Source organism: Onychostoma macrolepis, chromosome 11 (genome assembly GCF_012432095.1).
Source record: "Onychostoma macrolepis isolate SWU-2019 chromosome 11, ASM1243209v1, whole genome shotgun sequence".
Taxonomy (NCBI): Eukaryota; Metazoa; Chordata; class Actinopteri; order Cypriniformes; family Cyprinidae; genus Onychostoma; species Onychostoma macrolepis.
Genome location: NC_081165.1, coordinates 9,231,830 through 9,257,822, shown reverse-complemented (window position 1 = coordinate 9,257,822; position 25,993 = coordinate 9,231,830). Strand labels below are relative to the sequence as shown.

The 25,993-nt window shown below is 39.2% G+C and overlaps 1 protein-coding gene across 16 annotated transcripts in view; it reads left to right on the top strand.

The window, feature by feature from the left end:
- camta1b (calmodulin binding transcription activator 1b) overlaps nucleotides 1–25,993 on the top strand; it is a 332,021-nt gene that overhangs the window by 42,452 nt on the left and 263,576 nt on the right. The gene's annotated exons all lie outside the window — the stretch shown is intronic.

Below are 25,993 nucleotides of genomic sequence, written 5' to 3'. Positions count from 1 at the left end.
ATTTCTTTTTCCAAACATGTGGCTGTTCTCTCACGCTTTGATCCACGGCACATCGGCAGCTCACGCAATCATGAAAATGGCTCGCATGGCTCATTTCTAAAGCATGCCGGACAGACTTTCATGTTATTTAATTACGTGAAATCCATTCCTCTACTCTGAAGTCACCCACAAACGTACAGGAAAAAGGGCGTGTTTCCTCTTCACACATTCCATGATTGGCGCTTGCTGGATCCAACTAATTATTCCCCCTGTCAGTCTTCCCAGCGGCCTCTTGGATGGAGTACAAACACTGCGCTGCCCTTTGGAGGGATTTAACAACAACTCTCGTGACTGCTGTTCTCTTGAAAAGAGGCCTTGCCCCCTCTGGTTGTTGACAAATGGCTATAGACTGGCGTGGTGTCAAGTTGTTAAAATGTACAGCGGTGTGGAGTCAGAGAAGTTAATGGTTTTTCATACTTCTCAATTTTCCACCCTTGATTGCGTTGGCCTGCTCACCACTCCTCATGGATGTTTACGAAGACGGCTGGAACGTCGGAATGGATTTGAGCATTATGTAAGCGGAAGGCTCAGGTAATGCTGTTACGGCGGCTGCGGCCCCAACGTTTAACATATGATCCATTCACACTCGGCTACCTCCGTGACTCCAGGAGATTGAGCGGGAGCATCCGTTCAGTCATATGCTGTGATACACTACAGCTGCTGGGGGGAAGCTGTCAAATCTCATTATGCTGAATACTGCCAGTCAACAAGCAGCTCCCATCTTCGCCAATGAAGACTTTACTATCCGCGAGCCCCCTGACACGCCATATTGATGGATTGCAGTTCATCGCCGGCGAGGAAACGGACTTAATGCTTTGAGTGCATGAGAGGAAGAGTGGGGTCATTTACTGGGGTTCCTGTAAACCACAATGGAGAGTTTATGAGGAATAAGGGATCGAGGGCGATGGCGAGAACATTCTCTTTGAGTGATGCATTGCTGTTTTTTTTATGTAGAGCTCTCACCCGCTTTTCTTCTGATACCCTCTGAGCATGTGTAGACGATGGTTGTAATTTTTACAGGTGAGAGAAATCATAAGTGGAGATTTTCTCAGTCTCTTTTGGGACTCATCTTTGGTGCCGTGATGGACAGGTGAACAATGAGTTGGTCAGATACTGCTGCCTCTCTCTGCGGTCATTTCATCTGATAACACCATATTTAATTGTCATGTCAGGGGACTGGTCTTTAGATTTAGGACTACAAGGCCTAGTGAATGTCCTTGAGCAAATGTCAAGTGCAGTACGAGCATAGTGGTTGAAGGCAGGACTGTTGCTTAAATTCATGTGGGTCGCTATTCCTCATGGGAGGACTTACACGTTTCCTATAATGGAAGTGTATTGGCCATGGCAGTTTTAGTGTGTCTGCACTCGATGTCTAGAAGCTGCAGGACAACTTGGTGTGTTTACTAAAACAAAAACAGCTGTGAGCTCGATGACTTTAACCAAAAAATGCAATTATGTACTCATTTTACTACTGTTGATGAAAATACATTGGTAATTTAAAAAAAATAAAAAATATAATGAATATACATTTTTGTATTTATAAATACATAACATATTTATTAAAACTGTAATTAACATAATTAATTAAGTATTTTTATATTACTCATTTACCATTGTTGATGGAAATCCATTGGTCATTTTTTTAAATGATATTTTATATATTAATAATAAATGCATATTTGGTATATTTGCATTTATAAATATGTAACATTTATTAAAAATATAATTAATATCATTTTAAATAATTTAGGTATTTTAAAATTTACCCATTTTACCTTTGTTGATGGAAATCCATTGGTAAGTGATTATTTTATTTAATTGAACATTCCATTGATCTTTCTGCTGACATGTAGCAATGTGGCGCTTGCATTTGGTCACTTCTTTGCCTGGGGTGCATCAAAACTTACCCATCCACCCTTTCCATCGATGCCCCAGTGAGGTTTGTAACTTTAAAAGTTTCAATCCATCAACAGGTGATGAGAGAAGGAAAAAAAAGGTTGCTTTAGAAAGACTGGCCCTGTAATACAGTAACTGGTCGTTGAATAGCTTTGGATAATAGTGGCAGCTAAAATGTCAAATAAGGTTTTTGTTTCTTTTGATCTCAACTTATCTGTTCAAATCTTTCGCAAATCCTGCATAGTCCGAAGGAAAGTGAAAAGTAAGAAAGATCTTGCTTGTTGGGAAATAAAAAGTGGTGCCTCATAATGTCCTCTGCTAAGTCTCTTGCTAGGTTCAATTTATACTGTATTCACTGTGCCGGTTCCTCGGTTTTACGACTTTTATAAAAGTCATCATTTTTCTCTGCCTTTGAGAATGTGTTGAGTTGACAGGCCCGGGTCGGCTCTCCATAAAGAGATCTCTTTTAGCAGAGAGCAGGTACCCTGTCCAGCCTCAACAGTGGCAACAGCCTTATCCCTGCTTAGCATTTATGAGTTCTGCAAATCATGTAGCAGCTCAGCCTTTGGCAGCCTGACAAGATTCTCCAGACTGGAGGCTAACGGGCCTGTCACTCGGCGCTGGTTCGGCCCAACAAAGGCTTGTCAGGGAAGGTGAGGTCTGCTGCTTGCAGTTAACGAGACGCTGAACTAACTTGAGAATTTTTTGTCTTTTAAGTGAGATATCCACCCTGAAGGACACAGATGGATGGTGACTGAGACGGTGTGTCTGCTAGATTCAAGCGAGGTGCAGGCTTCCCGTGTAAAGCTGAGGAAAGTGAGGTCGCACAGGTCATATTTGCAGAGATTATGGGTTCAGGAAGTCTAGACCAACATATTTCTAAATGTAAACTTTGACTGCTGTGCATTGGCGGGTTCTTAGGAGTAAAGTACAAATAAACATGCAAAAAGATACGAAGGAGTGAAATAAACAACCGCCTTTGTCACGGATGCTTGCCAGCAAATGACTAATGCAACAAGCATAAAGAAACTTGGAAACTGGAGGCCGGAGGCACTTTGTGTGGATGTCTGGGCCTTTAGAATTCGTGCTTTTACAACCACAACCATGTATGCAGTGAGACGGGAAAGCACTTTTCCATGACACAGGATGTCACCTGAAAGATGACTGGGTGTGTTTTTGCTGCCCCCCTCATTTTCAGAGAGTTGAAAATGGCCGTCATTTCCTTATGCTGTCTCACAGAGGCTGTGTTTATCGAATTTCATAACACACTCTCTGAATGCAGTGCTGGTGCAGAGTTAACGCAGATAGTGACTCACACCTGGCTTATTTTTCTTGCTGAAGAACGGTACCAGTCAAACATTTTTACTCGCCTGATTGAATGCATTTGTCGGATGATCCTAAAAATTTGTTATTTATTGACATTTTATAATAAATACATTTGTAATTCAAGGCGAAGGATCTTAAATCTAAGAGTTTTTGGCCACTGAATAATTTAGTTTTGTTATTCTACAATGTGAAAACCCTATTAAAGAACAAGTGTCTTCAAATTTTTTTTTTTTTAAATTATGTGCTATGTTAATTCAACTAACCAGCTATTGACTACTGGTTTGTCCATGACAGGGGAAATTGCACTTCTTCTACTTCCATAAATTCTCCACCGAACAAGCATAATGTAATTATGCAGCATTAAAGAGGCTTATTAGATAGGATTATGGCAGACTAGAACGAAAGACTTAAACCAGAACCTTTGACCCCTAATCAAATCCTTTTAAATGAGTGATTCAATGAGATAATCTTTTGCCCTAGTGTGAGCCATGGACATATAAAAAGGGGTCCAAAAGTGTAAGACCACTACTGAAAATGCTTCTGTTTAGCATTCTTTTCTAATTTATTTACTTAACATTTTCAGTGAAAAATGAGCATGGATTTCAGAATGTTTTAGTGTTTCATATGTTGCCTTTTTGCAGCCCTCAACTGTCTTTTTTCTTTTTTTTAGAATAAGGCCTGATGTTAAGTATTTAATGAAGGATTCATTTTCATTGTCGATTTATCTGTATATTTTCCCCTTAAATTTGGTTTGTTTTTAGATTTAAATTGGGGAAATAAGGCGATCCCTCGCACTTTTGGACCCTATTATGCATTATAAGCAAGAGGTCTCAAAAATACCACTGTAGCACATGAAAGTTTGTATGTGAGCAAATTTGAGCTTAGAGCCCCTGACAGCAATGCCTTGTAATCCCAGAATGTGTTTTAAGAGTGAATTATTATTATACAGTATATACATTCTGCTTGTTCTGCGCTGTAATGCCTCCTCTCTCCATCTTCCCTTCCTGCTGTCCTTTAGCAGAACCTTGAGGCTTCATTAAAATTCTGCTGAATACCCCCCAATGTGCAACACACTCTTTCAATCTCCTCACCGCATACACTCATGCACACAATTGCCCTTTGTTACGTATACATTTAAGTGGGAATTCATAGCTACCGTGGCTTCTCCAGCACTCTGCATTTCTCAAAGTCATGTTTACATAATTAGTGTGTGTTTCGGGTGCCTCAGCGATTTCGAACAATGAAAAGGTTAGTTTGTTGGGTGTAGAGATGGCCATCGCTATTAGAAAAGAAGAGCACAATGCTTCTTTTAAAGACTTATTTACCCGCTGCATTACTGTCTAGGTCCAGTAGGACTCAAATGACCTTTTCACCCGTGATACCGACTCCTGGGAAACCATTGATTCGCAATGGCTAAATATGTGATTTCAATGAGTCACCCGGAGTAGAGGTGTGTTTGACTTTGCGTGTGTGTCAGAACCGATGTCAGTTTGTAGTAATTAGAAGAGAAGGTAAATCCATTAAGTTGATCTTGGGAAATGGCACGTCCCTCAATCTGTTATGCTGTAGGTGGTGAACAAATTTGCCAGGCCCCCCGAGGTCACCTGAGATATATAGCCCTCCCTCAGCTTGTGTTCACTCACTTGCTGTGTAGAAGCGGGACGTAGGGCAGGAGAAAGAAATGATATTTCCCTTCAGAAGGAGTACATGCCGTGCCCTCCGCTGTTAATTACCAAAGATTGACTTGACTTATCAAGCGGGTGCAGCGTGCAATTCATCGCTGCAACTCGTCTCGTCAGCGAGAGGTCTCTGCTTTTTACTCAAAGTGTGTGTAAGGGCGTAGACGTGGCATTTCAGAAGAGAGATATGAAGAGGTAGGAGTAACTGAAGAAAGTGTGACAGATAACGCAGGCTGCTTTACATGATGCTGTCAGGCTTCCTTCCCATCAACTCCTGCTGCCTGGCATGAATTCAGGGAACGGCACAACAACATAAACACGGTCTCAAATTACATAAAAAGTATTTTTTTCCAAAAGCCGAAAGAAGTATATATTCAATTCATGGTCTTCATAGAGAAATTGATTTTAATTGGTGATATATGTTTCTGTAGATGCCACAAGTCAGTGTGATTTCATTTTTCTTTTTTCTTTAGCTTCCAGTCTCATAGCATAATTGAATCAGTTTTTCAGCCTACATCCATCTCAAACAACTTGTATATTTGTATATATTAGACTATTCTGCAATAAACATCAAACATATTGCTTTGTAGACTTAGTTATAAGAATAAATGTCTATAAATCAATAGTTTTATTAGTTTGTATTAAATTATGTTATTCGCCGTGCCTCATTGGATGAGTTCATTGTCTCATAAAACTTTTGTAAAAAAGCATTTGAAAATCAAGGTTTGTCTCATAATTCATTTCGGAGCTGGTTAGTTTGGTTAACGTGGTCTTCACTGATATGGAGAAAATGACTGGGAAAAATACTTACTTGTGCTCTTATGTTTTCTTTTTGGCTTTGGAACTTTTTTTTCTTGTAATAATTAATCAAGGCACGCAACTGTGTCGCTGCAATGTGGTTTCAAATAGGTCATGTCATTGTAGTAGAATCGGTTAAATTGTAAATCTCCTTCGACTCCTTCTGTCTCGTAAGATCTCCTTCCTCAGTGATGAGCGCTGGTTTAGAACAAAGGCAGACCACACGTTGATATCCGAGAGAGGTGGGCCGATCGAGCATTAATCCACGTGTTTGTGAGTCTGTATTTGCTTGCATTCATCATTGTACACCCACAAATCCTGGTAATCACGTTAGGTGTGACAAAGTGGCTATTTGTATGCTCATGGACAGGGAGGAATATAAACGCTCTTTGCAGAGTGAAGCAGAGAACAACCCCCGAACTCTCAGTTTGAAGGTTTCTATTTTCAAGTAATCCCCAACAAACCTGGCATCCGCTCTCATACGTTCCACTGTTCTGAGTGCGTGCTAAACAACATGGCGAACTTTCAAACATTACCCAAAAGTCCTCCGCAGCTGTTATGGTGGAGGTGTGTAGGCCTTCAAGAAATTTATGGCCTGCATCTTCCTTTCACGCTCAGACAAACCCCAGGGCTTAGATCCAAAGGTCCTAATCATACGCCGCCTTCCGCTTACACCATTTATCAGAATGTCCCCAGCGCTGAATTATTCAGCTTTTTTTGTTCCGACAATAAAAACTTTCCTCTTTTTTATAATTATTATCATTTTAAAGAGCAGCCCACAGCGCTTTTCTCTTCCGGTCTCTGTTTGGTTTGTGGCCACAGTCGATCAATATCTGCTCTACGAGCTGCCAATGAGGAAGCAGAATTCCCTGCCTAATTGCAGTGAAGGGCTAGACTCGTCTGTGTGTTTTCTTGTGTGTTTATTTTTAATCCATGGCGGCCGGGGTCTCCAGTGGCTCGAGGGCTGCCTGTGGCCATAACCATGCCAATAGACAACGAAGGCCTTGTGGCAGTGTCCAAAAGTCTCGTTTACTAGAATAAACTCTAGTTTTTCATAAGGGCACAACTTGAAAATACAGCACCGGAGGGCCTCTTTTTAACACTTCAGTGTATGTATAATTTATCGTCCTTTATTTTTTAATTATCCTTTTCTTTCTACTTTGAGAAATATTTCATGTGTTTTGCGAGTGCCAAGTAATAATTGCTAATTAGTCCTTGAGGCTTTTGAGCAGAACGAGAATTCCTCACTCCGGCGCCTGATGTGCAGTGAAAACAGAATAAAGTGGAGGCTTGTGCTGAGATAAATACGTAATCACTCTATCAGCAGGTATCAAACAAACAAAGTAGAGAGCTTTGCGATGCTAATCTCTGCTTTTCCAGAATAGAGTACCCGAGCTCTGTCGTTTTTCAGTTTGTCTCGATTGAATGGCGACATTGTGTTTTATTCTTTATACCAGACGTGCACTGGCCTACAACGAGCAATCTTGTGGCTTGGATTTGTCAACACTTCTTGCTGAGGTCTCACGCGAAGGATTAGCGCAAGGGGAATTAATGCAGAGTTGACAGGAGGGAGGCAAAGGCAGGATGTAGCCGGGCTCCGGATGAACCTCAATCCAAATTTCCCCCTTGGCCAAAGTGCTCATCCACAGATGAAAGCCAAACCCGGCTCTGATATGCTGATCAAAGCCGTCCGGCACAGGACACCAAAGCAGCACCTGGAATTTCAATGGAGAAATACCAATATTACGATTCATAAAAAGGAAGTTGGAGCTTCACCCATGTAAACAGGCGCCTGGAGTGTTTCTCAGTGGTTCATTTATCCGGGAACAATGCGGAGATCTTAGCTCTCTTCAGTGCTGTGTTTTCACGGCGAGTAATCTAGCTAATTAAGGCACATTAGAAAAGTTAGCCTTGTGGTGAGCACTTCAATCATACGTTTTAATGGGTAGCAGAGTCCTCTGTGCTTAAAGTCATCAAAACTTTTACCGCCTACAGCTATAGGTGAGTGTGTGAGATGTTCTTATTGGCGGTCAAGGCGGTTTCCAGACCCTCATCTGCCAGAGATGACCGTCATCATTGTTCATTAGGGTAGCAGATGGCACCAGCTTGGCTATTTCTCCCCGTACGCATCACATACATTAAATAGAGAAGCTCAAGGATGGACGTTAGTGTCATTTCCCAGTCACAAAGTCAGATCATTAGTCATCAGTACATGCGATGGTGTTGCTCTCTGTACCAGCCCAGCCTGGAAGTGTGACTTCCATCAGAGGTGATAATAAAGACGCTTTGCTCAGTAGATAAATCTTTCTTGAGCCCTGCATGTTTGAACGCACATACAAACACACAGTCATGCTCAATGTTTGATCAGACAAGCGTACATCATAGAGCGGGCTGATATCACCTCAGAGTGCCATCCGCCTCTGAAAGGTTTCCATAGTCCATAAAAGAGTGCGTAAAACAGGTGGCGTGCCGGGGGCCAGAGGGTTATGAAAGCGGCCGGCAGTCTGTTACTAAAGCAAGCTGGTTTTATATACCAGATCACATGTTGGCCATCAGAACATCAAACCACAACCTAACCACTGCAGGGGTTTTCAAACTAGTGTCCGTGACCCTTAGAGGGGTTAAAAGGTCAACTGAATATTTATGGATGTATTGATTCAGTCAACTCACGATGCCGTATGATTATACTGATTTTACAATATGATTTTCTCGAGATTTTTTTGGAGATGGAGGAAAAAATATAAAATGTCCTTTTGTTATTACTTGGACAAAATGCTGCACATTTCTTAGTGAAATTGAAATATCTCAAATAACAAAACTACATTGAAATTCTAAATCAAACCCCATATCAAATAAATAAATAGCACACAAAAGAAATCTCTTCCTATAAACAAATTAAGGCTTTTCCTGTGGTCTTTTCATTTAGAGGCAACCACTGCATTTTAATCATGATTCAAACAGAGATGCTGCATGCATGCAGCATGAGCAGTTTCTAATCTAAATTAGATTGTATCATTTCAAAATTTGAAGCAAATACAGAATGCTCTGAATTTAGTTTTGTGAAACTATTCTCAATTCAATTCAAGTTTATTTGTATAGTGCTTTTCACGATACAAATTGTTGCAAAGCAGCTTTACAGAAAATTTAAGTTTCTACATTATATTTAGGAGTAGGTTATTAGTGGTGACTATGGCAAAAATGTACAGTAATGCCGAGTTCACACTGCACGATTTTAGCCCGATTTTTCACTCGCCGACAGGTTTTGATAAATCGCCGACAAATGCCCGACATCTGAGGAAAATCGGAGCTCGTTCACGCGAGTGACAATCACGCAGTGTGAATTATCAAAGACGCGATCTGAGGGAATCGCCGACACGTCGCCGACGCCTGTGAAATATTTGGCATGCTAAATATCTGGAGCTGTCGGCGATTCACAGTCCTGCTGTGTGCAATGATTTCTGACTGAAAACTACATCATGATGACCTTCAGCCAATGAGAGACAAAGATACAGGGCAGAGGGAAGTTCAGTGAGGAGTTATAGACCATATCAGTATTTTAATATGTACAATTATATCATACAGAATCGAGCACAAACGCTTGACCAGCCGCAACATCAGCATAACAGTTACTGCAAAATTATTATTTACCACTCTTTGCAGAACACAATCCCTGCATCTCCCTCCTGCATAATCTGTCTTTCTTTTTGTAGCTGGAAATCAGCGCACAGACCATTTGCGGGCTATATTGTTTTAATACTTCCAGTCTCGCTCGAGAACAACGGTCTGACGCACGCAGGTTCTCGCGTTATTTCCTTATCACTTCTCGCGTGTGTTTTGTTGTGAAACGTAGTTTGCGGATCAGACAGAGTTGTCGGCGATTCTTCCTATTGTGAAATCGTGCAATGTGAAAGCCCCCGTCGCCGATCCATCGTGCAATGTGAACACAACAGTGACTGAATGCTTCCCCAGATAGTCACGCAGTGTGAAAACAACAGTGATCCGACGAGTTTGAAAATCGTGCAGTGTGAACTCGGCATAAGAATCATGCAGTTAGTTACAAATTACACGTAATCAAACAGACGGTGAACACTATTAACTGCAATTATATGTTGTTAGCATCATCTGAGGTCTTCTAGCGGGGTGGCATCATCTTTTCTCAGGTGTTCGGTCATCTCAGATCTTTGTAAGGGTTGGATCCAGACTGAAGCTTGTGTAATTCATAATTGCCTCGGGATGCAAGTCCCGTGGCAGAAACAGAGAAGCAAATAGACACAAAATTAGTGTAGCTGCTATTCCAACTAAGCAAAGATGATGTGTTCAACCCAAGCAAAAGAATGAAAATGTGCATTTGATCAGATTATATCTGAAGTACAAAGTTATGAGATACATTATGTGAATGCTTGGCTAAAAAGATGCGTCTTTAATCTAGATTTAAACAGAGAGAGTTTGTCTGAACCCCGAACCCCTATACTACAGAAAACATCTGAACGAAACAAAAACAGCAGACGGCCTGAATGAGACGCAAATTCACTCTCTGACAGCAGGTGGCGCTTATGGAACAGCAGCGATACAGTGTTTCCTCAGTTACTGCTGTAAACAAAGCAGTGCATGCGCTTATAAACACCACTTTAAAGGTGGGGTAAGTGATTTCTGGTAGCAAATGTTGACATTTGAAATCACCAAAACAAACACGCCCCTATTTTGATAGCTCCGCCCCACACATACATACGGCAACGATTAGTTCTGTGAAACAAAGTAAAAGCAATGTTACTCACCTATCGAGAAGAAACAAATCAACCTTGACATCTGATCACAGGCCTTCCCGCTCCGTGAGTTCTCTCCAGCGCTGGAAAGCTAATCCTATATTTACGGGTCCTACTTCTTGCCTTATCGTAACACCGTGACACAAATTTCAAATGATTTTCAACGTTCGCTTTGTCGTGTCCAGTGTAGACAGACCACGACAGGACAACTGTCGCATCCGGTGTAGACAAGCCTTCTTTTGTTCCGCAGACGTTTTCCTCTTTTTTGTTTTTTATCCGCCATCTCTATCTTTCTGTCGTCGCTTGGCTCGGCTAATGTCCGTCATGTGCACTGATGAGCACTCTCTCCTTTGCATCATGAGTAGACACGCCCATTACTGCTGATTGGCTACAAGTTTGTTTTGGTACTGGGCCCGACTCAATTTTCTAAAGCGTTTTTGAAATAATGCATACCCCACCTTTAATATATATTATACGGAGGCGAGATAAATACCATCTAAACTTTTCTAAAGACAGTCAGTTCTTCTCAGAGATACATTTCACGATTCATTTGTATCAATTTTTAAACCAGCTCGTGGTGCATTGTTGCATCGTTGACACGAGCCCATTATGAGTGAATCAGTGAATCAGTCATTTAACTGCTTTATTCAAAACACAGATTTATTCAGAAGCAAAACTAATCTTTTATGAGTGAGTGATTGAATCATTTTCTCAAATGCCTTGTTTAAAAACAATGATATACATATACAATAAAATTCATGGCTGTGTTCACACTGTCAATGTTTGCGATAAATTGGACGATTTTGTGAAATGTGAATTTACTCTCTCTTTTTTCATGTTTAACTGTACTATAATAATGGTTGATAAAAGATTTGCTGTCAGCTTCTGCATATTATTTAGATCATATTTTAATAATTTGCATTGACTTTAGTACAGTAAAAATTTGGAAACATAAACGTATAATTTTTGACTTTTTTTTTTTTCCTACGGTGTAAATAGGTTTTTATACATGAAACGTACAGCTGCTTTTACTATTTTGGAGGGGGGATCCTTAATCATATTCTTTGCATCAAAAAGTTTGAGAATCCTTGTACTTCTGAATTCTAGCATTTGTAAAGCTGGAGAGAATATTTTACCAATGTAGTGTTTTGTCTACATTTCTTGAGGTGCTTTTCATTACGATTCTCCCTTCTTTTTGCACATGAAGCAGGTTGGTGGTTGTATTGCTTCCATTTTAAGCGGGATTCCATCTGGAGCCTACCGCTAAATGCATTTGGAGGGAATATTACCCAGAGGCTCGAGAGAACACCTGTCTCTGAACGGTCTGTTCTAACTGCTCCACTCCAAGACAGTTTTACAACAACTCGGAGGATGACATTAAAGTGCAGAAAAAAATGAGAAGTCAGCACCTGAAGGACATTACCCGCTCTATTATAGTGCTAAAATGCACTGGTGATCGTAGCACCTCCTGTGAATGTCATATGTGAGGTCTCATATCCTTCCCCTGTGCTATTTATCGACCCTTTGGATGATAAGTTTTATAAGCACAACTTGCTGTGCTGTGGAGGGTGAAAAGGTGGCGTGTAGCGCACATTCTGAACGCTGAAGCAATATATAAACCACATCTTGCTTTTTCTGTTCAACAAATTGCATTGCACTATTTGCTTTCTGACTGCAAAAAATAACCAGTGTTTTCTTTGTACTCTCCTCTGTGTGACTCTCAGAAATCTCGTCCTTTAGTAACACCTTCATATTAAACTCTGCCTCTGTATTTTGACTTCAGAAACGTCTTGGTCCCTGGAGCATCACCGGCTCCCACGGACTGGAAAACCCCGCGACGTGAAAACAAATAGCGGTTCCACACACCCGGGGGCAGAGGTGATGGGCCGCAGACAGAGCAGAAATCTCCGGCACTCTGAGTCAAATCTGATGCCCGGCGGCAGGCCACGAGGCAGAAATCACATTCTCACTTCCCACGAGAGAGTCAACAGGAGCAGCGGGGAACAGAAATGTGAATATTGGATATCCCTAGGTGACAGGCAAACTCAAATAACCTTCAGTACAGCTGTGGATCAGTGAATCCACCTTAGGAAATAAGATGGAAGGGAAAATTCAGAGCGCGGTATAATAAAAAGACAAAATAGCAAAATTCAGTGACGTGCAGACCGTAGCGGAGCGATAAGGACGGACGGGGTCTGATTACTTCATCTAAGCTTTTATAAGAGGATAACTCAATATCTTTCTGCTCTTGCACGGTGTCATGAATAATACGGGGAGCGTGTAATTTGGGGATCTGCATGTGAAAATGCGTGTTTGCGCGTGCAGTCGGATCTTATTATTCAGCCGTTGCGCCGCGCAGCCATGTTCAGCGGCGTCGGGAGCTGTGAGATTAGTATTTTTCTTAAATTCATGGCAGTGAATAATTTGACTTTTTCGTTTTATATCTGAGTGACTTCTGACAATAATACAGTGATACTATTATCTTCGACGGGGAGGAAGATGCGTTTCTCCAGCTTAACTGCAGCCGTCTACGCTTTACGCCATAAATCTCACGATTTTATGACCGGATTCATATTTTGCCAATGCAGCTGTGTGGAAATGCTTGCCGTCTGAATCTATATACAAGCACTCAAAGCACACGCACACTTAACAAATTCAAGTATTGACCTCACCGTTCTGCTGATTGATAAAGCGGCCGATGCACAAAGAAGCCTTAGAAGAGATCAGATCTATAGTCTTGCTTTCCACCAAAGCGAAACCCATGGAAGCGGATAAAACGAAGCCTGGTCCCTTCTTTCTTGAGAGGTTGCGCGGAGCTGCATTAGTGAAGCTCACAGAGAGAAATCTGCGAGTAATAACTCAGAAAATCGAGTAATTAGCACGAGCAGCTGTAACACAATGACCCCTATTCATCAAAGCCATTTACTCTAGGTACAATTTGAAGCGAACCCTTTGCCTGGAGGGAGTACTTATCAGGTATTTTTTTCCCCAATGTTGTTTTTCTGCTACGAGCTGAAGACAGTGAACTCTCCGTGTAGAGTTAAACATCCTGTGGTTGGATGGAGGGGTTGGAGGGTGGTGAGATGCTAACTCGGAGGTCGGGCTCGGAGGATTTCGACATGGAAGGATAATTATCCAACACAGGGAAAACGGGGGATAAAGTGTAGCGTGCGCTAATTGCAATAGTTGTAATAATTGCACATAATTCAGGGGTCGTTGAGAATTATGCTGACTAAAGGACTCATAAAGACACAGATTCCATGGCACTTCAGTTCCACTGGTAACGTCAAGCATTAACCCCTTTGAAATGACCCAGTAGAAAGCAGGGGATTGGTGTGCAAGGGGACAGATAAAGATATCAAATTAGCTTTATTGTGGTCCGTTCAATAAGCGAGTCTCGCAGCATGATAGTGCACTTGCAGTTCATTGGCATTCAGAACTTGTTTCTCCAGAGAGAAAAATCTGCTTGTTTTTTGTCACGCAGTCACCTATCAGAGCAGCATGTTAACATGGCAGTGTGTTTATCCTGTTGAGTGATAGGGTGCCATCACATTGGAAGCTCAAGTTGACACGTCCCTCTTTGTCTTTGCCATCTCCTTCAGCAAGCAGTCAAAATCGAATCCTAGAAATCTGGATTCCTCCAGAGAGATAAGGTGCTTATCCACCTCATCACAGTTCGCTCTTGATTGAAACATAAATGGTCTCATGTTTTTATTTTATTTTATTTATTTTTTCTGTAAACATGTGTTTGCCATGTGGGCCAATGACTTTTTTTTTTTTTTTTTTGATCTATTAATTTAATAAAAAATACACTAACAATTAATTTTGTACTTGTGTTAACTAGAATATACCTCTTCTATGACAATTCAAATTCATGTTTATTTTTAATAATAAGGTATGAATCAAAATGGGCAGTTGAACAATTGTCCTAATATCATAATGAAAAAATAAATTGTAATAAAATGAAAAGCCTAATTTTATATATATATATATATATATTAGGGGTGTCCCCGACTAAGGATTTTCATAGTCGAATCGGAATTTTCGAATCTTATTTTTGTGGGCGGGGCAAAATACATTATCAAGAGTCAAGTCAGACATTCGACAATCATAATTACTGACGCTAACACACAGGGAAAATGTGTAACGGACGCCTCGCAGATACAAGTGTAGTGAATAATGTTTTATGTTTTGATTAAAAGATAGCTAACATTAAATGTCAGCGAAACCCTAAGAATTCACAACATTTTTTACAATAGTGCTCTCATTATAAAGTTATGTATATGACAGTTATTAATGTTCTACATTTCTGTTTTGAGCTGCGCTCGCTGAATGACCAGTAGAATGAAGCATTTGATAGCAGGTTTTTAATCAATGGGATTTAACTCATTTATCTCATATAGAATACGCTTCATTATTTATACAACATAACGTTAATATAACCTGTGTTGGGGGTAACTCATTACAAGTAACGTGAGTTATGTAATCAGATTACTTTTTTAAAGTAACTAGTAAAGTAACGCATTACTTTTTAATTTACAAGAAAATATCTGAGTTACTTTTTCAATAAACAAGTCTCCAGTCCCCATGTTTAGAGAAATCGTCAGGAGAGTACAGAGGAGTTGTGTGCGCTGTGTAAACATGATGTTACTGTATTTCTAGACTAAATGTGAACATGCATTAGTTCATTAAAAAAACATTCAGTATTCCTCAAAATGAATAAAAACAGAGAAATGTAAACTCAGAATATGATGCAAACCTGCAATAATTAAATGTTAAATAACACAAATACCTTCGATGATCCAATTCAACCATACTAATAAGCAAAAATTACTTTAGATTAGCCAACATTTGTGCTTCATTTTTTTAATGCTGAAGAGTGTTGAACTTTCTTCTCCTGCGTTCTAATGTAATTTTAATTTACTTTTCCTTCAGCCTGAGGCTTATTCATTTCACTTTTTGCTGTGAAAGGGCTTTTACATTTGCCAAAAATAGAACTCTTTATATTAAAAACAAACAAGCAAGCCCTGCCCAGATTTAAACAGTAATGTAAAATTAACGTAACACATTACTTTCCATAAAAAGCAACTAAGTAACGTAAATAGTTACTTTTTTAGGGAGTAACGCAATATTGTAATGCATTACTTTTAAAAAGTAACTTTCCCCAACACTGAATATAACAACTTGTAGGCACTGCACAAAACGCCCTGATGCATGAACGTGTCTGCGCGGCTCTGAATGAACTCCTTTTGTAGACACGTTCTTCACGCAACAACGTGCAGAAACAAGGGAACTAAACGCTAAAAATTCACAGCGTTTTATTATAATAGTGTATAAATGTTTTCATTATAACGTTATGTGTATATGACAGTCCCAGTCATTGTCATTAATATTCTGCATAGTTGTTTGTCCTGTGCGCTGAAGAGATAATCACCGTACAATGAAGCACTTTACTGCAGCAACTCAACCAAATGCATCTTATACGAGATAAATAATATATACACGATATATATGTAAACCGGCTGAAATGTTTTGAAATCACTTATATCCTACCTGATTGAAAAAAATCCAGTCTTTCACTCTGCCTGTGTCAGTTTGAGTCTTGTTAAAGTTTTAAATCCTTGTCGCCAAGATGCTCCTCTGTCGGTCATGGATTATGGAAAGTGAAACTTAAATCTATAATGGGGTGGTTGGATTTATTCACGCACGTTAAAATATTTATTTAAAGCTTTTTTCTTTTCAGATTCTTATTTACAGCATTATCATAATAGGCTGTATATTAACTTACTGGGACAAAACCGGTAGTTCTATGTGAAATCAGACATTGAGCACCCCCATATAGCCAAAATGGCATGATCATAACACCTCTGCGAATATTCGACTGCGAGATTGGGAGTCGAATCAGGCTCCATGAATCGAAGCATCGAATCGTCGACTATTTGGGGTCACCCCTAATATATATATATATATATATATTGTATAGAAAGTCATATCATTAACTGGTTTGGCATAATTGTTTGCACATTTAAAATTAATATGATTAAAATTATACTTTATGCAGTTTTGTTGTTTGTTTTGCACATTTTTGTGAATGAGTATTTGAAAAACAAAGATTTATCCTTTTCTTTATCTTGTATATTCTGAACTGTCTTTGACCCATGTACCACTTTAACGAAATGCTGCTTTTACTATGAGACCAAGATGTCTGCGAACGTATAACAAAACATGCTTGAAGTCAAAACAAGCCAAGTATTTATGCGAAAACTGATTTTTCCCCCACATTTTCTTCCTTCAGAATTAATTATTATTCTGCCCCCATTTCCTATTTTAATCCTTCACTATTCTGTTGGTCCCTACAGGCCATTATTTTATCATGAATGCAAATTCATTTGAGTTTCTTGCTGATGACATCCTCTGTCAATACAGCTTTCAGAATTGGGAGAGTGGCGAGAGGTAATACGCCTAATATTAATAACATGCATCGATAAAATAACAATCACAGATACGTTTTCTTCCCTTCAACGCCCTACACATGCATCAATCCACCATGGACGTGGATAAGCAGTATTTTAATGGAGTCTCATCTGAAGAGGTAGTAATGAATGTGGCAGGGATTTGCTGGAGACCAGAATGAATGGCTTTCCTTCCGCTTTTGCATGCTGATGCATACACACTTCTCTCATTTGATTGTAATGCAAACGGGGCGATGGCAACCGTTAATCAGTGCCGAGGTGTAGAGATTAGTATCTTTAAGTGGAATAGATGGAGGATTTGACCTGGGCTAACTTTGATAAGTTAACTTTGACACGTTGTCTCTCGGATCTGCAGGCCGATGGAAAACTGGATTAACTCCGGTCCACTCCTGAGCAGGCTAGACTGTTGAAACTTGAATGCACTCAGAAGTATAAGCTTCTAAGGTCATCACATTGAGTTTTAAAGATTCAGATGGTTTTGTTTTGTTACCTAGACTGATGCATGACTCATTTCTTTACCAAAAGTGCTCTTGTGGCTTGACATTTTCTCAGTTTGCTTTGTGATTTTCATGTTTTGCCTCAACAACCTGAATGGCAATATGGCAAATTAAAGTTTTTCAAAGAGGTCTGATTCCTAAATGTTTGGTGATTTATTTTTTCAGTAGGTGCTGGTGTAGTTTTCAGGGAATTGTGGTGTATGATATTTTAAAATGGTGTAGTCAACATTTACCAGGCAGAAATGAAGCAAAATATCTCTGTGGAGGCCATCTATCAAACAGCAATGCATGTGTATGAGTGTGTGTGTGTGTGTGTGTGTGTTTCCCTGACAGGTTTTTGTACCCATAATGACCAGCTCTCCCCGTAGGACACAATTACCACCTCTACGCAGAGGACAACCTCTGTCATGTAAATGGTCCAAACCCCTCGTATTAGACTGAAAAAGGTTCTCTTTTGCCCCTTGAATGGATAGTGTTTTTTTCTGTGAGTTGAGCCACATTTAAAGAGACACAAACAGCTCCTGACTTCAAAGAAATGAATGTGAAATGACCTTTTCATGATGTGCGCTCATAGATGCTGAGTGCACATAAACACACAGATTTAAATTGACCTCTTCCATACATATTCATGCCCAGAGCATTCAGAGAACCTCACATATGTGGCCGGAGATGGTCTGCAGTAATTGAGGTGTTTTGAGTCTGTAACCTTGAGGGCATTTTAGCCCTGATAAACACAACAGGTCAAAAGTGCCTCTGTATGTTTTATGACAGAGCTTGGCTGAGGCTTTGAAATAAAATGACTTGTTTGTTGAATGTCATCTGGGTGGAGACAAAAAAAGCATCCATTCATCCATATGTACACATATCGTATAAGTTCTTAAACCTTGCTATCTACTGTGTGAAATAAAGTTAAAGCGTCACCTTAACCCTCATGGAAGCTTCTAAGTGATTAATTTGTGAATATGGCGATACTTGATGTTAACTTTGGAGAGCTAAAAAAAATTCTAACATAAAAAAAATTAAAATATTAATTTGTATTTAAATAAGAATTATAATTATAAATAAAAAAGAATTGATTGATCAATACACACTCTCTCTCTCTCTCTCTCTCTCTCTTCTATTTAATCTTTATATTAATCTATATTTATCTATTTTATATTTTTACATTAACAATGTAATCAATATTCTTGTTTTATTAAGCCAAGTATGAATCTCATTAAGTTCATGTTTTTAAGCATTTCACATTATTTTCCAAAATAACAACTCAAGGCAGTAACAATTTATTTATTTATTAATATATTTTATTTGTGAGCTGATGTTCAGCTATTCATTTTAATAAATTTTTCGGATCATCAGTCATCAAAGATCGGTAAATATTGATCACAGACACTGGGATTTACTTTACATTTCTCCAAGCCGATTAATCACTAAAATCTCAAAAAAGATCCTCTCACGTGACTTTCCCCCATTCATTCTCAATTACTCTCGGGCTCAGGGGAGGCAAGAGAGACATCCTTTTTATCAAGGGATAAACTTTTATCAAGGCAGCATAAGCTTATTACCTACTTTTTGGAACAATCTTTGTGTCATTAGTGTGCTTATGATGCTGTAGAATTCCCCCTACGTAGGCAGCTGATTAGGTTTGAGAACAGAGCTAGAATGTGGTGTAAGGCTGTGTAGGACTGCTAACCAGTAGGTTGATAGATTGATCTTCACCCTTTAGTATTAAGTGTAGTCTATGTTGCTTAAACCGTCTGTTAAATGACTTCTGACTTTTAGCATGCATGGAGAAAACTGTATTTGTTTGTGTTGTACTCCACAACATGGCTTTTTTTTTTTTTTTTTGGCTGGTTTGTTAGAGCAATCAATACACATTCATACATAAAATATAAACTTGCACTGGAATTGTGTTTGTGTATGTGGGTGTCCGTATGTGTGAAACAAATTGTGGTACGACGCCTCAGTAATTGCGTCTGAGAACACACAAAGGCTGTCTCATTGCTATGTGACAGCAGCCGTAGAAAGAAGGCTTTTTCTTGCCTTTGATTTGATGGACAGGTCTATTGTGGGGGGAGGGTGTTGACGACTTTTATAGCAGAAGGAGGATGACAATATGTTTACCCGTATCATAGAGATTTCATACGTGGAACAGAATGCTGCTGCTGTTGCAATCTGATTCCTCAAACGCTGGCCAGTAATATTGGGTTTGTTATGCGTCTTTTGTTCTTGTGAGGGGACATGGATATCTCATCAAGAAACATCAGAAGTGGGATCGGAAGTTTCCAGTGATGGAATTTTACATCTCAGAGACTGTGAAATAGTAACCGTTCTTTGGATAGAACATCTATTACGGCAGAAAAGGTCTAGCGTGTGATGTTTCTCCGCGTCTAACAAGAGCTATCATGGTTGGCAAGACATCATTAGTGAGGGTGTGTGCTTGCTTGATAGACTGTCAAAGGACATGTGAACTCATGAGTATCATTTTCTCTTTCTTCCTCGTGCCCAATTATCATAGAGAAGATTCTTTTTAAATGCCTAAAACCGAGAGTCATAAGAGACAAGCCATTCTGTCTTTCTACTGCTGTCACTGCTAATTTTGAAATTCAGATATTATAGTGCCTGTTTTTGCCTTACACAGAAACAAACTATTTATCTTGCAGTTTGTAATTTGACACAAAACAATGTTAAACCCAAAGAAATTTCAAATATGAAATATTGAAGTGTACCGCCCTGAGATGATGGAGCTCTTGACTCGCCATTGGTTGACAAAAGGTGATTGTGATCACATTTGGAACTGGGTGAATCTCACAGAACTGGTCAAGAACATACTACTAAATACTATTTATATTATTAATTATTTATTATAATTATATATATTTTTTAAAGCCTATTTTTTTTCTTTTTCTTTTTTATATTTATTTAATTACATTTTTATATTAATTTAAATTTATTTAGTTGTGGTAATTTGTCATGGTATAACTGCAGCAGGCTTTATTTAAAATTAATTTGATTTATTTATTTACTCATTAAAGATTTTAAGGAATCAGGGGATGCGTTTTTGTGAGATTCACTAGGGTACATCTTGAAAACCTATACAGCATAAGCCCCATGTTTAAATGAGGCTTGTTTCTCCAAACTCATTCACACATCACAGACCGGTGTGCTTGACTTCGTATGCACATTTTTTTACTCATTGGTTAAGTTTGCATATGGATGATGCCAAACAACCCTAGCAGTCAGCAACACAGCTTCACCCAAACGATTTGGCGCAACAGTCTGCCAAATCACGAGTGTCGCTTCGCTGCACCGAGCACACAGCTGTGAAAGCCCCCTCCACCAAATCCGCCCATAATCTAAGTGTTCGTTCTGTTTTCAGACAACGATGCAGGCCATCAGTGTATCGGCAGTTTTGAGCTAAGAGCTTTGCACCAGTGAAGGCGTGTAGATCTTCCATCCTCAGCCGTTGGAACACTGTGTCTGAACAGCCCTTGACACGTGTATATCCCCCCTTTCTCTCTCACTCTCCCCAGATATTTTTGGCTACTGCCTTGAGCTGTATCTAACTTCAAAGATGAGCAGAGGTGCTTTGTTTTTATTTATTTATTCCTTCTTTTCTCTATTTATTATTCATTTGTTCCTCCTTCAGCCGCTCGCAGACAGGCAGGCTGAGCTGATGTCATGGAACTGGCTGGGACTGTTTTGAAACCGAGGCGGAGCATCTGCCGGAGTCCCTCGCGATCTGGACTTGATGTCCTTCTGGCTTTGGAACGAAGAGATCATTACGGAAAACCAGCCTGACCTTGTATTGTTGTTTTAAGCGGTTTTAGAAGAAAAATTAGTTATTTTCAACCTAATGCCTGTATACTACATGTGTGGCATACTGTCGATCATCATAGATAACTGGATTAGTATTTCTTCTAAAGGAAAATACTGGTACACTATTAAATATAAAGGTTCTAAATCAGGGTTTTTCACAGTGATGCCATAGGAGAACCATTTTTGTGATCCAACCTTTTAGTGAAAACTTCTTAAAAGAACATTTTTATTTTCTTAGTGTGAAGAACATTTAAAAATCTATAAAACATTTTTCCACTATAAAGAACCTTTTTTGCAATGGAAAGTAGAGGTTGGTAATATGACCAAGCTCTTCTATCCTGATACAAGTAATTTTATTTCACGGTAACAATATATATCACAATATGAAATAAGGTCTTTATGATGTCAAAATTTCGATACCATGGAAATTTCCTAATTGTTGTCACTAGTGTAAATATCACACACAAAAATAATACTAGGAAAAAAAAAAAAGTTCACTGAAGACAAGTAATCAGTCAGCGATTAAATAAGAATAAGAAACTAATTACAAGTAATAGGACAAAAAAACTACAGTAGAACAAATAAGAAATTCTACATACATTGTATAAAGTAATCAACAATGTATTCACTGTGTAAATTTATTTATTTAAGTTACAAAAGTGATTTAGTTAAGAGCAGTGAGAGATTTTCTCGCTTGTTTAATTAACATGAATGACAGACAGCAGGGATATTAGACTGCTGTCACTTTAAGAGCTGCCAGTATAAAAGCGTATCCAATATACTGTTACACGTGTTTTCTTTCTTAGCTGTTTGCTTTCACTTAATACCTAAATTACTGTTTATGAGGATACCTGCAAAGACGGGCATTTTGACACAAGTGTGTGTAGTTAACCACTCAGGTCCTATAAAGTGGCAAAAATAACTCGGTTCAATACTCCTGTGCTCTATGAGCACCGTCTTCCCGTGTGCACCTCTCTGACAGCACTCAGAAACAGTCTCTTAGACAGCGCGCACATATAGCAAAATTAGTTCTCTTTCACTGCTCATTGTGTTTCAACGGCTGAACATCACTTGTTTTTAAACCGCAATGCTTTCGATAAGCACCCGTGCAGACGATAAGCTTTCATAATTTTAATAATCTAAACAACCTTTTTCCACTATTTAAAAAAAAAAACCTTTGTGCAGTAGAAAGTTTCCATAATCAAGCCTAGATTCCAAAAAAGAACTTTTATTTTTAAGAGCATACTTGCAAGTGTCACGGTGCACACAGCAGGGAGGAACGAGGAACACAGAGACGAGGATAAACTTCAAAATAATAGTCTTTAATAATGACATCAAAACAGGGCAAGACAAGGCAAGGCTGAGACAGACAGGAACACCGGGGAATAACGAGTAGACCAGACGAAAACTAACTAAACAGGCAAGAACTAAATACACATGACAATTACTGATAATGACTAAAACACAGCTGGACAAGACTTAACTAATAATCACACTTAACAAGGACAGGAACATGACCAAATATGGACACAAGAAGCGGGAACACATGACACACACGACAGAGCAAGCAACTTGACTGACAGCAAGATGGAATTTTATTTTTAACATTTATTTGTGACGGACTCGCTTACTTTCTATTTATCCCATGATCTCATGCACTAAATTTTTCCTTTGAATGTACTTTGAAATTGCACTTTTTATATTCAGACTCTTAAATAAGAGTTACTCTTACTCGTGTCAAATCATTGTAGTCCCATAAAGAAAAGGATATCTGTTGCCTTTTTAGAGGTAAAGATTGCAAAATGTCAATTGCTAAAACCTCCATGCTACAAAAGGTCAGCCACTCCATGTCTAAGTGTATAACAACAGATTTTGTGTAATTGTCCTTTCAAAACACTTATGCGGTAATACCAGGATTGCTTGACAGGAGATGCTGCAATGATGACGATAATGGTTGAAAACGATTAAAAGAAAATTTAAGAGGGATATAGCCCGCAGCTGAGCTAAATGTACGTTTAGAAAACACGCTGTCAGGAACCAGTGACCTGCAGCTGGGGGGAAAAAAAGAAAAAAAACACAAGAAAAGAAAATGAATTCGCACACACTGGGCATTGTGGGAAACAGCACTTTTAGGGGCATTACACTATAATGCCTCCACCAACCTTTAACTCCCCTCCTGTGCACTTTCACTTACGGAGAGAGGGCAAGAGAGGAACAGCGTTCATCATCAGTGCCTTTTTTGCGACTGCGGGGCTAAAACAATATAAATAACAGGGGCCTTGAAGGATTGGTGCGCTGCACTCTGACAGTGAGATAGAGTATTGATTCTGAGCGCAGTGCTAAAATTGCCTGCCTTCAGGCTTCCAGGCACACATGTTGGCAGTTCTCAGAGAATGTGAGGCATCCTCTGAAACATGAGAATGCTGTCAGTGATAGCCATGTCGAAACAAAACACCAAACACGGGAGAGCCGCGATTCAGCATTACCTGCTGCCCACTTTAACGTCAACATTATTTCAGTGAGCTGTTACACAGAGAGTCCATTCATCAGAATCAGCTCCGTTCTTGTCTTTTCCTTGAAAAACAAATTTGAGCTCCTACTCCGACGCAATCCGCGAGCGGTGACCTAGGCTCTTAAGCTAACCGGTTCTCATTTAGAAAATGGATGCCATGCTGTCAGGGCAATTTTTACATGATTAAAAAACCCCTAAGACAACCTTGCATTACCTTGGCGCTCCATTAATAATGTACAGGAGGCTGATGGGACTCTAACAGTGTGGAGAGCAGCAAATCATGCCACCTCTATCTCAAATTCATAACTTGCCTGTCCTCTCTTATCCACGCTGAGCACTGTGTTCCTGTGACAAGGTGTGATGCTTGTGAGCCTTGATCAAACCCCAAACTGCAGCTGTTTGGAAAGAATTTGGAGTTTCTTCTGGGGTCAGAGGGCACTGCTGACACATGCTGTTTTTTTTTAATGTAGTTGGCATCTTTGAGTCCGGATGATAAAGACAATATAAGTTTGTGGCCAAGAAGAACAGAAGTTCCTGTGGTAATCTGTAAGAATTATTATTATTATTATTATTATTTACTGAATTTTTAGGAAACATTCAATTTGTTTTGTTCAGTGATACAGTTTTTGTACAGGAATTTGTGCAGAGTAGGCTTCCTTTACATTTTGTATATTAGTTGTTGGTCCAGTATAAAATGTACAAAAAAAAAAAGAAAATTAAATTAAATTAAAAATATTTTTATATTTACTCCACAATATGGATAATAAGTTTTAATAATAATAATAATAAGTTTTTGGTGGATTCCCCAGTTTCTTGTTGAAAGTACAGTAATGCCATTGTTGGGTGCATTTCTTTCCAGACCCATTAGATTGCCATTTATCATTTCACCAATATTGTGTTGTTGGGTGCAATTCTTTATTAAACCAGCTAGATGCTGCTAGTTATGAGTTGAGCGGATATTAAAGAACCGATAAATGATTAATACAAACTGAAAAATTCAAAACTTTAGGAACAACTGACGACATTTTGGTAGCAACACACACACACCTCTCACATCTTCATCAGAAAACCTAAAAACCTAGTTCTGGTGTTCAGAATTTAGCATATGGCTGTTTTTTTTGTTTTGTTTTTTTTCCCCGAGTTCATATACATTCTTGATATTATTAGGAAGATGTCTCTTTCAGATGAAAGGCTGTAATGTGGTTGTATTATGCTTAGCTCTATATGACGTGCAGCTGAGACAATGGAGACAGTCTGTTTCCACGAGAAGCATTTTGAGTATATTCTTCACAATATCTGCATGCTGGTCTTTAGCAATAAGCTCCATCATGTTTGTGTGAAAAGGGGAGATGGTGAGGGAAAAAAAAAACATCAAATGGCTTTTAGGCAAAGCGTTTGTCTTCTCAAGAACACAAGAAGTAAGAGCATGACCTGAAGTGGCAGTCCTAAGTGACAGGTCGCTCCATCCCCCCAGCGACAAACGTGAAGCCACATCACTTCAAATCCCCACTCACATGGCTTTAGGATTTAGGGCTCTTTTATATCCTTCTAAAAGTGACAGTACTTCCTCCAAAAGAGCAGGAATATCGACAGCGCTTCGAAATCCGTCTTTTATAGCGCTACTATTGTGCGGGAATTGCCTTCTATATGGCGCTCGTGGAGTGCTGCAGTTGCTCTGAGCGGACAGCTAAGCTATATTATTGTGTACTTGGTACAGGTTGAGTTAAAACACAATTGCTTTCTAACATCTATGGTTATTGTGGGACTAAAACAGACGTCCTTTTCCCCAGAGTATAAACTCAAGTGGACTTGACGGTTGAATTTAAAGACTCCACTGCTGTAATGTTCTGGTAACATGTTAGTCATGATAGTTCAGGCTTCTTAAGAGCTGGTCTTGGAAATCTTATTGGTTAGTAACACAGATGTAAATCTCAACAGTGCCCGTCCACTTTTTTAGCCACCTTGATTCCGGAAGTATTTTTCCCATTTCAATTTTTGAGTTAAAGGGATAGTTCACCCAAAAATGAAAATTCTGTCAATAATTGTTCACCCTTATTTCATTCCAAACCCGTAATACCTTCGTTCATCTTTGTAACACAAATTAAGATAAGGTAGTAAGGACATCATTAAATAGTCCATGTGACGTCAGTGGTTCAACTGTAATTTTATGAAGCTACGAGAATACGTATTTGTG